General features: G+C 47.6%; 1 pseudogene; it reads right to left on the bottom strand.

The window, feature by feature from the left end:
- Positions 1–8,448: 8,448 nt before the first annotated feature.
- On the bottom strand, positions 8,449–10,903 carry LOC148113408 (E3 SUMO-protein ligase KIAA1586 pseudogene; annotated as a pseudogene).
- Positions 10,904–13,906: the final 3,003 nt, after the last annotated feature.

Here is a 13,906-nt window from a genome sequence, read left to right as displayed (position 1 = left end):
CAGATAAACAGAGTTGGAAGGGAACTTGTAGGTCAGTGATGGCTAACCTTTTCTGGACTGAGTACCCAAAGTGCACATGCCCAAACCCCCCAAATGCAATGCGCGCATGGCCCCCCACATGCGCACCACCTCCGCATGTGTGTGCCCCTGCATGCACCCCACCCCCAATGCATGCATGCACCTCTGCATGTGCCCCACCCCATGCATGCGTGTGTGGCCCCCCCCATGTACACCCCGCCCCCTGTGCATGAACCGCAGAGACACAAAGACCAGCAGAGCTGAGCTGGGGTAACGAATCGTGTGCCTACAGAGAGGGCACTGTGTGCCACTTCTGGCATGTGTGCCATAGGTTTGCCATCACGGTTGTAGGTCATTTAGTCCAACCCTCCCCTCGTCCAAGCAGGAGACCCTACACCATTTCTGACAGATGGCAGTCCAGTCTCTTCCTGAAAGCCTCCAGTGATGAAGCTCCCACAACTTCGGAAGGCAAGCAGTTCCATTGGCTGATTGTTCTCACTGTCAGAAAATTCCTCCTTATTTCTAGGTCAAATGTCTCCTTAATCAGTTTCCATGCATTGTTCCTTGTCTGGCCTTCAGGTGCTTTGCAAGTCAGGTTGCCCCACTCCTCTCTGTGACAACCCCTCAAGTATTGAAACACTGCTATCATGTCTCCCCTAGTCCTTCTCTTCACTAGATTAGCTATGCCCAATTCCTGTAACCGTTCTTCATATGTTTTAGCCTCCAGTCCCCTAATCACTTTGTTACTCTTCTCTGCACTCTTTCTAGAGTCTCAACATCTTTTTTATAGTGTGGTGACCAAAACTGGATGCAGTATTTTAGGTGTGGCCTTAGTAAAGCTTCATAGAGTGGTATTAGTACCTCTCTTGATCTTGACTTCATTTTGTTAAATATGGTCGAGTGTCTCTGCCGTGCATGCGCCTGGGCAGGACATGTGCGAGGGGGTCATGCGCGCATGCAGGGGGAGCGGGGTGCATGTGGGGGTGTGCGTGCATGCCTGGGGGTGGGGGGGATGCAAGGGTGTGTGCGCATGTGGGGGGGGCATGTCCAGGGCCACGTGTGCATTGCATTTTGGGTGTTCGGGTGTGCTTTGGGCACTCGGTCCAGAAAGGTTAGCCGTCACTAATCTAGGGTATTGGCTATTCCTGCCAACTTAGTAACATCCACAAATTTGATAGGCTCCTCTTCTATTGCCTCATCTAAGTCATTTATGAAGATGTTGAAAAGTACTGGGCTTAAGATGGAACCTTGTAGTACCCCATTGCTTACTTCCCTCCAATAAGATTGGTTTGGCATGATCTGTTTTTAACAAACCCATGCTGACTTCTAGTTATTACTTTACTCATTTCTAGATGTTGGCAGATCTGGTTTTTTAAAATTATTATTATTATATTTTCCAGTATCTTCCCAGGTATTGATGTTAGGCTGATTGGTCTGTAGTTTCCTGGTCTGGTTTTTTTCCCTCTTTTTTGAAGATGGGACTCACATCAGCTCTTTTCCAGGCCACTGGTAGTTCTCCGGTGCTTCAGGATTTTTGAAAGATGTGCTACAGTGGTTCTGAGATGACATCTGCCAGCCCCTTTAGAACTCTGGGATGTAATCCATCAGGTTATTTGTATTCATCAAGATCAGACAGGTGTTCTCTTACCATTTTTTTTTTTTTGCTTATTTAACTTTTATTTCTAGTCTGTCTTTTACACTTATGCTTTTGGTAGGTTGGGCTATAGTTTCTTTTTGCTTGAAGACCGATACAAAGAATGAATTAAGCAGCTCTGCTTTCTCTCTGCTGCCTGTTACTTCTTTGCCGTCCTCTGTCTTTAATGGACCAACTGTTTCCTTGATTTTTTTTATTGTTATTTGTATGTTGGAAGAAACTTTTTTTTATTATCTCTTATTGCAAGTCTTTGTTCATTCTGAACCTTTGCTTTCCTGACCTCATCTTTGCAGATTCTGGCTATCAGCTGATATTCTGCCTTACTTATGTGTCCCTCTTTCCATTTTCTTTTTGTCTTTCAATTTGTCAGAGATCTTTGTGCAGCCATGTTGGTTTCTTCTTGGATTTCTTGTTTTTTCTTTTTCAGTGGTATTGTGCTGGACTGCACTTTTATTATCATATTTTTCAGAGTTTCCCAAGCTTCTTGAGTTGTTTTCCCCTTTAGGAGTTTCATCCAAGGAATCTTTCCCAAGTTCTCTCTGAGTTTGTTAATATCACCTCTTATAAAATTTAAGACTTTGGTATAATTATGTTCTATTGCTTGTGTTTGCATTATATTGAATTCTAGTATGACATGGTCACTCTCAGCCAAGGTTCCTGCAGTTTCAACTCCCTCCATCACTTCTTCTGTGTTCGTAAGAATTAAGTCCAGTGTGGCTGTCCCACTAGTTCCCTCCTCTACCTTTTGGACAATAAAGTTGTTAGCTAAGTTGGTCAGAAACCTATTCGATTTCTCACTTGTTGCAGAATTAGTCATCCAGTTAATGTCAGGATAATTAAAGTCTCCCATTACTATTGTGTGTTTCCTACATATATTTGTTAATAGGTTAGCAAAAAGTACATCTATTTTTTTCTGCTTGGTTGGGTGGCCTGTAGTATACACCTCTGACAATGTCATTCTTTTTTTTCTTTTATATTGATCCATATACATTCTAGGAGGTTTTTTCTTTGTTTTTTTGTTGCATACTCTAGCATACTGACCAAAATGTGACAAATTCTAATGCTAATCCTTCTTACAATTCACAGCCTAGTGTAGTGTAAATCAGCCTACACTTTCTCTGTTTCAACAATAGGGTTTATTTTTATTTTATCAATATGTGAAAACCGCATTTAACAAAAGCCATGATGGGCTAATGAGGTCAGTCTCTGTTGGATTATCTGAAGATGATCAGAGCATATGAAAAATTACGATTTGGCATGTGGGAGGAATAAATGTAAAAAGCATGGATTAGTGAATGAAATGAAATAAAGAAAAAGACTGTATAGGTCTATGAAACTAAATGGAAGATCCCAACCTAGTTGAAAATTACAGACCAATATCTTTATGTTGCGTCACCTGCAAAGTCATGGAATCAATCATTAACAAATCCATTATCCTTCACCTAGAGACAAACAACCTACTCTCCAGCAAACAATTTGATTTCAGAAAAAAATTATCCTGTAATCTACAACTACTACATTGCAAAAACATATGGACTGTACATCTCAATCAGGGCGAAGCAATAGATGCAATTTACATAGACTTCTGTAAAGCCTTTGATTCAGTGGTACATGACAAACTACTTCTAAAACTAAAATCTTATGGCATTTCTGGACTCCTGCATCAATGGATAGCTGTCTTCCTGTCAAACAGACAACAAGTGGTCAAAATAGGAAGTGCTCTATCAAATCCTGTACCTGTTTAACAGCAGTGTTCCCCAAGGCAGCATTTTAGGACCAACACTCTTTATACTTTACATAAATGTTTGCAATCATATTAAAAGCAACTGCATTCTCTTCACTGATGATGTAAAACTATTCAACACCACAGACAATGCTGCTATCCTTCAAAAAGACCTTGATTATGTGTCAGATTGGTCAAACAAGTGGCAACTTCAAATCTCAACCAACAAATGTTCTGTCTTACACATTGGCAAAAATATATATATGCTGTAATTCTACGCATGCGCAAGATGGCGGTGCTAGCTGAGATCGTGGCATGAGGATGGGCACCGACTTACCTTTTGGGACCCTTTGAGGGTCGCCTTGAAGACCTGGTGACCCTGGCCTGGTTGGGGGAACTTCCTGCCAATCAGGGGATGGTTTTCTGCTCCCCTTTGAACATTGTGGCGGGGAAAGAGAACGCAGCGTCGGCAAGGCTCGGAAGCTTGTAACAGCTGAGAGGCAGCAGGGCGGCGTTTCTCCCCTCCAGCTGGAGCTCGCCAGGAGTGGGAGTGGCAGCGGCGGCATTGCGCTGGGGGCACCTACCACGTGGACATTGCCCCAGGCCCTGGCTTGTTTGAGGTGCTGTCGGGGCTGTTGGGGCTGCTGGTTCCCTGGAAAAATCTCAGGGACGCTGCCAGGATTTCTGCATGACAGTGGGGGATGGCGACGACGGCGGCAACCGCAAAGACTTCCTGCTGGCTCTTGGCGGGGAGAGGAGCGCCCTATGGCCTTGATGAGGGACGCTAATGTGGCCTGAGGACCATCTTTTCAAGCCAGGATAGATGATGACTGGGTGTGTTATTGAGGGGGGGCCTCCGTTTGGGTGTCTTAGAGTGCCCTCGGGGCCTGGGGGGTTAAAGCGCAATCCCCCCTCTTTCCATCTCTCCCCCCTTGGAACACGCCCTTCTTGGACTTGCGTCCTCTTTTGTCTTCACCTCACTGACACAAATAGTTCGCTCATTCCATCTGAGCCCTTCCCCTACTTGTGTGGAGGACTAATATCATCTGAACAGGAGCTGGTATATGACTCCATCCCACCAGCTGAGGGGACTAGCCAAGAGCCTAACCATCGTGAGAGGGTGGCTTGGGTTCTAGGCCCCACGGGCTGAGCTGGGATGGCATTAGCTATTTTGCACTTTGCACTTTGTACCTGCTGGCAGGGGAATGTCCATCGGACTAACCGCCGTGAGAGGGCGGATTGGGGATTTATATCCTGGGTGCTGCATTGTTTCTGTTGTACCATCATTCGGCACCTGCACTTTACACCTTGCTGGCAGAGGGACGGACCATCGAATCCGCTGTGAGAGGGCGGATTTTGGACCTATATTATGGGTGCCGAGTGCTCACGTTGGACCATTACTTCCATCTCACCAGTAGAGGGGGCAGACCATCGGGCCAAGCCGCTGTGAGAGGGTGGTGGGACTTATCCCTCCCCCCCTTGGACTGTGTCGATCTGGAGATGGACTTGGCCTCTGTTGTGAGAGAACAGTAGACTGGGTCTTGAATCCTTTTGTGGCTCCCATCTTCTTATGTTCTCCCTCGGACTTTTCTGTATGGACCCTTTAGGAGATGGTCACCCCATCCCTGCGGCAAGATGTACTCAGGAGCGGAGCTTCTTGGCCTGCGAGATTCCCCCCTCTCGCAGGCTTGGCCCTCCACGTTACCTGGCGGGTATTACAAGACCTGGTTGGGCCAAGAGGGGGGGTCCCCCTTGTAGAAATGTGCCCACCAGGTTTCCGAGCATTTCATCAGCCGAGGGCCCAGGGCAGGAGTGGGGGGTGGTGGCAGTTGTCATTAAGGAAGGTCTTGATCCGAGGGAGACCACTGTACCACAGATAGCCGGAGGTGAATCTCTCCTGGTGAAGTGGGGCCATGGGATGCAGGTGGGCATGCTGATCATGTACCTGGCTCCCTGCCATGTGACAACGGCCCTGCCCGAACTTCTCAACATTATTGCCGGAGTGGCAGTTGATACCCCCAGACTGGTGGTCATGGGGGACTTCAACCTGCCGTCGGCCGGTGAGGCGTCTGAGGTGGCCCGGGAGTTCATGGCTTCCATGACGGCCTTGGACCTGACACAACTAATTCATGGCCCTACTCACATGGGAGGACACACTCTGGACTTGGTTTTTGTCTCTGGTCAGTGGTTGAATGGCCAGAATATAGGGGATATAGCTATTGAGCCCCTGTCATGGTCTGACCATTCTCTCCTGAGGCTGGACTTTCTGACTACTGCACCCCACCGCAGGGAGGTGGAACTGATTAGGCGGTTCCACCCCAGGCGCCTGATGGATCCGGAGTGATTCGAGAGGGAGCTTGGGCCATTTCCTGAGGCTTTGGCTCACGACTCGACTGAAGATCTGGTGGCCGCCTGGGATAGGATGGCTGCTGGGGCTTTGGATCATGTCGTGCCTTTGCGGCCTCTGACCTGGTGCCGCACCTGCCCAGCTCCTTGGTTCACTGAGGAGCTGAGGGGAATGAAGTGCCGGAAAAGACGCCTAGAGAGTGGTTGGAGGGCCAGTCATTCCGAATCCGATCGAACACTAATTAGGTCTCATATTAAGACCTATTTAGTGGCAATAAAAGCGGCAAAGTGTGATTACTTTTCCGCTCTTATTGCATCGACAGATAATCGCCCAGCCGCCTTGTTTAGAGTGACCCGCTCCCTCCTACATCAGGGAGCGCGGGAGGACCCCTTGCAAGGGCAGGCTGAGGATTTTGCACAGTATCTGCATGATAAAATCACTCAGATTCGGGAAGGCTTGGACTCTGACTGGGTAGATTCCGGCGGGGTGGCTGAGGCGGGTCTTGAGAATGTTATCTGGGATGAGTTCGATCCTGTGACTCCTGAGGATGTGGACAGGATTCTGGGGAGGTTAAACGCAACCACATGTTTACTGGACCCGTGTCCCTCCTGGCTGGTACTGGCTACCCGGGAGGTTATGCGAAGCTGGCTCCAGAGGATTATAAATGCTTCTTTGGGGGAGGGTTTCCTGCCGCCTGCCTTGAAAGAGGCGGTGGTGAGGCCCCTCCTTAAGAAGCCTTCTCTGGACCCGGCTGTTATGGCTAACTACCGTCCTGTTTCCAACCTTCGCTTTATTGCAAAGGTTGTTGAGAGTGTGGTTGCGCAACAGCTCCTGCAGTACCTGGATGAAACCGTCTATCTAGACCTGTGCCAGTCCAGCTTCAGGCCTGGGTACAGCACAGAAATGGCATTGGTCACATTGGTTGATGATCTCTGGAGGGCTCGGGACAGGGGTTGTTCTGGTCCTATTAGATCTCTCAGTGGCTTTTGATACCATCGACCATGGTATCATGCTGCACCGGCTGGAGGGATTGGGGGTGGGAGGCACCGTGTTGCGGTGGTTCTTCTCCTATCTCTCCAACCGGTTGCAGTCTGTGTTGGCAGGAGGGCAGAGGTCGACCTCGAGGCGCCTTGTTTGTGGGGTGCCACAAGGGTCGGTCCTCTCGCCACTCCTGTTCAACATTTATGTGAAGCCGCTGGGTGAGATCATCCATGGATTTGGGGTGCGATGCCATCTGTACGCTAATGACACTCAGCTGTACATCTCCACCCCAAACCACCCCAATCGATGCCCTTGAAGTGATGTCCCAGTGTCTGGAGACCGTGCGAGTCCGGATGGGGAGGAACAGGCTTCGACTCAACCCTTCCAAGACCGAGTGACTGTGGATGCCGGCATCCCGATATAGCCAGCTGGTGCCATCGCTGGCTATTGGGGACGAGTCATTGACCCCCACAGAGGGGGCTCGAAACTTGGGCGTCCTCCTGGACACACGGCTGTCTTTAGAAGAGCACATGATGGCTGTGGCCAGGGGGGCTTTTTATCAGGTTCGCCTGATACGCCAGTTGCGCCCCTTTCTGAGTCAGGATTCCTTATGCACAGTCACTCATGCTCTCGTCACTTCTCGCCTGGACTACGCCAACGCTCTCTACATGGGGCTCCCCTTGAGGAGCACCCGGAGGCTCCAACTGGTCCAGAATGCGGCCGTGCGGGGGATTACGGGAGCGACATGGCGCTCCCATATAACACCTCTCCTGCGCGAGCTGCACTGGCTCCCGGTGGTCTTCCGGGTGCGCTTCAAGGTATTGATTCTCACCTTTAAAGTGCTCCATGGCTTAGGGCCAGGGTATTTACGAGACCGTCTTCTGCTACTGATAACCTCCCACCGGCCAATATGCTCTCACAGAGAGGGCCTCCTCAGGGTGCCATCTGTCAAGCAATGTCGGCTGGCGGCCCCCAGGGGGAGAGCCTTCTCTGTGGGACACCCGCCCTCTGGAACGAGCTACCTCCCGGAGTACGGCTGATTCCGGATCTCCGCACTTTCCGTAAGGCCCTGAAGATGTTTTTATTTCAGCAAGCTGCAAAACCAGCAGGAGGCCAAGTGGCGCTCCCCACGTGCCTTGTGCTCTCCTTACCTAATGGTGATGGTCGCAGCAGGCAATTCCTTCCATGGAACAGCTGCCTTGTGGGTGCTGCTCCAGCCACCTCCTCCAGCAAGCGCGTCCACTTCCACAACAGAAGGCCAAGTGACACACCCCATGCGCCTCGCGTCTTGTGCTGGCTACCTTAAGGGTACTGTAGCAGCATCTATCCACAATTTTTTTACTGTTATTTTGTCCCAACCCAAGTGGCCCAATACAGTGTTAAAAGTTAACATTTCAGAAATGTTACCGTACCTGCAGAGGTCTCCTTGTACAACACTCTGCCGCAGCTTTGGAGCAAACCATTGCCTTCCCTGCACAGGATTGCAAGACTGGAGGCTCTGAAGCCATGGAGGGAGCATTTTTGGATGTGCGTCTGTGCAGGGCTCCTTTTTGAAAGGATGATTGGAAGGAAAATCTCCCCTCCCTACAGATCACTTTCTGAAAGAGTTTTCCTCACCCTGCCCACTTCCGATCTTTCTCCCTCTCCCACATCTCAAGCAAAATCAAACCGTGATGGGGTGATTTTCCTGTGACTACGGTGTTAAAAGTTAACATTTCAGAAACGTTACCTATCGAGGTCTCTTTCAATCTGCAGGTGGGGGGGGGGGTTCCTGCTGATCAGTTTTTTAGCCTTTATTATGTGCATATCACATGCTTGCAGTGCAGTTAAAAGGAGTGAGATTTCCTCCAAAATATCGATCATCAACGCCAAATCATTTAAGAAATATTTATTTTCCAGACGGGCAGCCATAGCAGAGTATTTTGCATTCACATGAAAATATTGATGTAGCACTGGATAAGCACACCACACAGCTATGGTTGCCTGTAAACTACAGGCAGCCCATCTTGGTCCAAAAACTCGACCAATCCTTATGATGTTAATTTCAAGTTTTTCAGATACTTTGTCAAGTTCAATTCGGTTCTTATTGGATTGCTGGAAAATGGAGCATATCTTATCAAAAATTTTAAAATGATTTACTTGCTTTATTTCCTTTATGGTGTCATCTAAACCAAGTTGGAGGCAATGGTTCAAGCAGTGCCATATGATGATATTTGAAAACTTTTGCTATTCTGGTGCTCACTCCAGATTTTCTCCCAAGCTTAACACTGGCACCATCAGAGTAAAACGCTATTAAATTTTTTTGTAGGTAGTCCCGGGTAAATTCAACCTTACGTAAACTTTCAAAAATTGCAGAACATATTGTCTCGGCATCTTGCTTCTTCAATTCAACAAGCTTGACAAAACTCAGCTCCTCTGAGTCCTCAACTTTTACGGAAACTATCAAAACTGGTTTGCAGGATACTGTTGAGGCTTCATCAATGATCAGACATATTTTCAGATTCTGTGCAATGATGCTGGTAAACATTTGGGTTTTAATTTCATTTGCAATGCACTCAACTATTTTCACACCGTTGGCCTTGAATGCAATCCTACTCCCAGATCTACTCCATTTTCAGTTTGTAATTTTATCAATTCCTCTATGCTTGAAATTGGTCTGCATGCTTTTGCCAGGCAGTTTTGAACATTTTAGAAATGGTGCCATATTGCCTTTCAGAAATCTTGTCCATTGCTTTTGTTATGGCTTCCTGCTCCACTTGTTTTATGTTGTCTCTACAAATGGTGTGTGATTTCAATATGAAATGGTCTCTCATTTTCTTCTTTATAGACGCCTGCTGCACTTCCTTGTTTTTCCCAGCTGCCTCAATCTTGAAAAGCTTCCACTCTTCGGACACATGAATACTGCTCTCTATTGCAAAGTCATGTTTCGCACAGTACTTACAACCTAGTTTCTTGTTTGAAACTTCCAACCCATCATACTTTTCTTCTGGAAGTTGCTGTACTGTTGCATGGTCCAGCAGTCTGGAAGAATGCTTCCAATTTCGGGTGCGGCAGGTGACTCTATACTTGATTTGCTGCTTTCTCCAGTTTCAAGTGATGGTGCTTGTGGTGCTGGGGATGGTTTTGGTTCCATTTCTGGTTGTTGTTCAAGTTTTGGTTTCTTAGCCAAGAAAACCATCAAAGACTGTTGCCTTTTCATCCTTCCAGTTAAAGGTGGCAGCTACTGCAAAAAGAAAAAAAAGGAGCTTTGTTAGCCGATGACACACAATGTAAAAGCACACAAAAAGTTCAAAAAGCTCAAAAACCAACTTTCACACTTTACACACTTACACAACACAACACAACACAACTGACTCACACACAATGTAAAAGCAGCTGCACTTGACCCAACAAGCAGGGACCTCACACAGCCACAAAAAGCTCAAAAACCAACTTTCACACTTTTTCCACACAAAATGCCACATACAGCTTTGTGAGATTCTATATGTTTGTGTAGTTAGAGTGAAACACTACAGAAACACACCAAATCTCAGAAAGCTGCACAAATATTTTATTTTATTTTATTATTTTATTTTATTTTATTTATATTTTTTAGATAAAAGCAGCTAAATTTAAAACTTCCTTAACTTTAAATGGATATGTCTAAAAAAAAATCTTTAAAAAACCCCAATTAACTATTTTTTTAAAGCTCCCCCCCCAAAAAAGAAAAACCCTGTTACTTTAACCAATTGAAGGCACAAGACAGATTCAGTTGCTCGCCAATGAGATTGATTGTAGGCCTGCAGATTCAGTTGCTAGTTGATGCAATTGATTGCAGGGATTGCAGCAGGCGAAGCAATGCACGCGTTGCTCCGGATTCGGTCCAAAGAGTGAAGGTAAGCAAGCTGGAGGCTAGGGGGAAGGTGGGTGGTTAGTTAGGTGACTTAGCCAGGCCAGACAGGCAAGCATGGGGACCCGGGGACCAGTGGGACAGCACGTGGCCCACAAACGATCCCCGGCGGCTGCACAAACTATGCAAGCCCAGGGATTGGGGTGGGGTTGCACACTAGGCCGCAACTGGAAATGCTTACCTTTTTGAGCAAGGGGCAGTTGGCGAGGCATCCGAGCAAGGCGAGGCGAGGTCTGAGTGAGGCAAAGTGAGGTCCGAGCGAGGCGAGGCAAGATCCAAGCGTGCAGGCATTGGTGAAATTCTGGGCGAAGTAGCTGGGCTGCATAGAAAGGGGAACTTATATAGGCCGAGTGGGTGGGCTGGAAGCGTTGAGTGGCAGGAAAACTGAGTGGTGGGAAAAGTGAGTAGTGGGGAAAGCGAGCGAGTCGGAAAGAAGTGGCAAGTGGGCTAGAGGGTGACCGGGCGATTGGGGGGGCATGGGCGGTGGGGGAGCAGGGATTTTTGCTACCGGTTCTCTGAACCACCTGCCACCATCGCTACCGGATCAGCCGAACTGGTCCAAACCAGCTGGCCAGGGGTTCCCAAGAGGAGAAGGAGGATATCACCTCTGCTCCTCCTCCTTCTCCTCTTGGGAACCCCTGGCCAGCTGTGGCAGGGCTGGGAATGTGCGCACAAGTGGGGAAACCCTCCTTGAGCGAGCGGGCTCAGCCAAAGCGCAGCAAAGGTGCATGTGGGGTGGGCGTCCGCTTGCTTGAGGAGGGTCTCCCTGCTTGTGCACACACTCCTGACCCCACCACAGCCGGCCAGGAGGTTGTGAGAGGAGAAGGAGGAAGAAGGTCACCTGAAGGGAAGCCTCTGCTGCAGTTCACCCTTATTCCTCAGCCAGCACAGATTTCCAAAGAGAAGAAAGAAAAGGAGTAGTGAAGAGCCCCAAGGAGAGCTTGCTGGGCTTTTCGAGAGAGTGAGAAGAGACACAGATACAGATAGATTGCATGTTAAAGGCCCAGCTTTCTCTGGTTCTCTGGTTGCAGATGATAACTAGCAATAGGGAGAGAGAGAGAACCAAGCCAGGAGATAGGCTGAGATCTCAACAGGCAATCAGCAGTGTTGTGATGCCTACTAGAATCCTTCCTTTTTTGCAATTGACAGTTAGTAATAGGGAACCAGAGAAAGCTGGGCCTTTAACACACAGTCAGGCTGCAGCTAGGATAATGAAGCAGGAGAAAAAACTGCTGCCCTCCAATCAGGACACAGAGTTGCAGGCTAACCAGCATACATCAGCAGCAGCGAACATAGAAAAGCGACAACTCCGATCTCGCAACATACCCACAGCTTCTAAACTGAAAGTAGGGGCCCGATGATGACAAATTAGAGAGCTTGTCGAAACGTTGCCAAAAAGAAAACTTTTAAAGTGTTGGTTAGGATTTTAGCCAGAGTCTCAAAAGACCTTACAAAGTGTTTTGTTGGGATTTTGGAGGATTTTAAGCTGGGATTTTAGCCAAGATTTTAAGTATTTTAATTAACAGACTTTTAATGACGTGGGAAAACACCCAAGATTTTAACTTTTTACATATATATATGTGTGTGTGTGTGTGTGTGTGTGTGTATACATACATACATACACACACACACACACACATACAGAGGGGGAGAGAGGGGAGAGAGGGGGGAAGATAAGGAGGAAGAGGGGGAGAGAGAGAGAGAGGAGGAGAGGGGGGAGATAGGGAGAGGAGGAGAGAGAGATACAGAGGGGGAGAGAGAGGGGAGAGAAAAAGATACGAAGAGAGGGGGAGAGGGGAAGATAGGGAGAGGGGAGAGATACAGTCAGGGGGGAGACATAGATACAGAGAGGGGGAGGGGAGAGAGACAGAGATACAGAGGGGGAGAGGGAGAGAGATAGGGAGAGGGAGAGAGCAGAAGAGAGACAGAGAGGGGAAGAGAGGGAGTGGGTGAGAGATACAATGAGAGAGGGGAAGAAGGGGAAAATAGGGAGGGGGGAGACAGATACAGGCAGAGAGAGGGAGAGAGAGACATAGATACAGAGGGGAAGAGTGGGGAGAGAGAGACATAGACACACAGAGAGAGAGAGAGGAGGAGAGATACAGAGAGGGGGAGAGAGGGAGAGAGACATACAGAGAGGGGGAGAGGGAGAGGGGGAGAGAGACAGAAATACAGAGGGGGAGAGGGGGAGAGGGGGAGAGGGGGAGAGAGATACAGAGAGAGAGGTGGGAGATATGGAGAGGGGGAGAGAGACATAGATACAGAGGGGGGAGAGAGAGAGAGAGAAAGAGGGTTTTCTGGTTCCCGGTTCTCTGCCCTAATGACCGGCTGGGTAGCCATGGCTAGGGGGGGGTCATGTGATTGGGTAGGAGTGAGTGATGTTGAGTTGGCCATACCCACCCAGGTTTTGTGGCTCCCTGTGTTTTTTTTTCTGTGGGAAACGGATCCAAATGGCTCTTTGAGTGTTTAAGGTTGCAGACCCCTGGTCAAGGTCATCTCCAGGTGGGCCCACGGTGGCCAGAGGGAGTGACTTCTACAACTTGCAAAATTGCTTCATTGGGGAATGTGACTGGTGACACACCTTGGGGGAGGAGGAAACAGGGTCAGAGCCAAGGCAGAAATTAAGTGAGGTCAGAGTTGGATTCACTTGGATCATGCTAACATGAAGCTCCTAATAAATAACTGGATTTCTTTTGAAGCTTGGCTTGAGGTTCATGATTTAATTAGGGCATTGGTCCGAACCATGACAGAAGGAATTTTAAAAACATGGAGAAATAGTGACAGAAGAGACAGTGACACAAAGCGAAGAAGAAAACAAAGAGAAAGAAGATACAGACCAAGAAGAAGAGGGGCCAACAAAAGAACAAAGACAAAAAAGAACTACTAGGAATCCAAACCCTAAATATAACTAAGCAAGATGGAGAAATGAAATGGGATCCTCTCAATGAATATAAGTGGACTAAATTCCCCTTTCAAAAGAAGAAAAATCTTTACACAATTACGAAAATTAGAACTAGAAATAATTTGTCTGCAAGAAACACACATAAAGAAACAACACTACAAACTCCTAGAATGCCCCAAAATTGGGAAACTATATTTTACGTCAGCACAACAACAAAAAAGAGGAATAGCCTTATGTATTAAAGAATCAATGGACTCTAAACAGGTTTATTCAGACGAACAAGGAAGAATTTAACCAAAAAAAAAACCATTGATAATAGCAGTATAAGCAAGAGAAAATTTACCAAGCATTACACAAGAAAATATTGGAAATGGAATACGGAATACCAAAAT

The sequence above is a fragment of the Pantherophis guttatus genome, chromosome 5, assembly GCF_059756535.1.
Source record: "Pantherophis guttatus breed Tessera chromosome 5, ASM5975653v1, whole genome shotgun sequence".
In the NCBI taxonomy this organism is placed as follows: Eukaryota; Metazoa; Chordata; class Lepidosauria; order Squamata; family Colubridae; genus Pantherophis; species Pantherophis guttatus.
The sequence above is the reverse complement of the archived record's forward strand: the minus strand, read 5'-3'. Positions and strand labels throughout refer to the sequence as shown.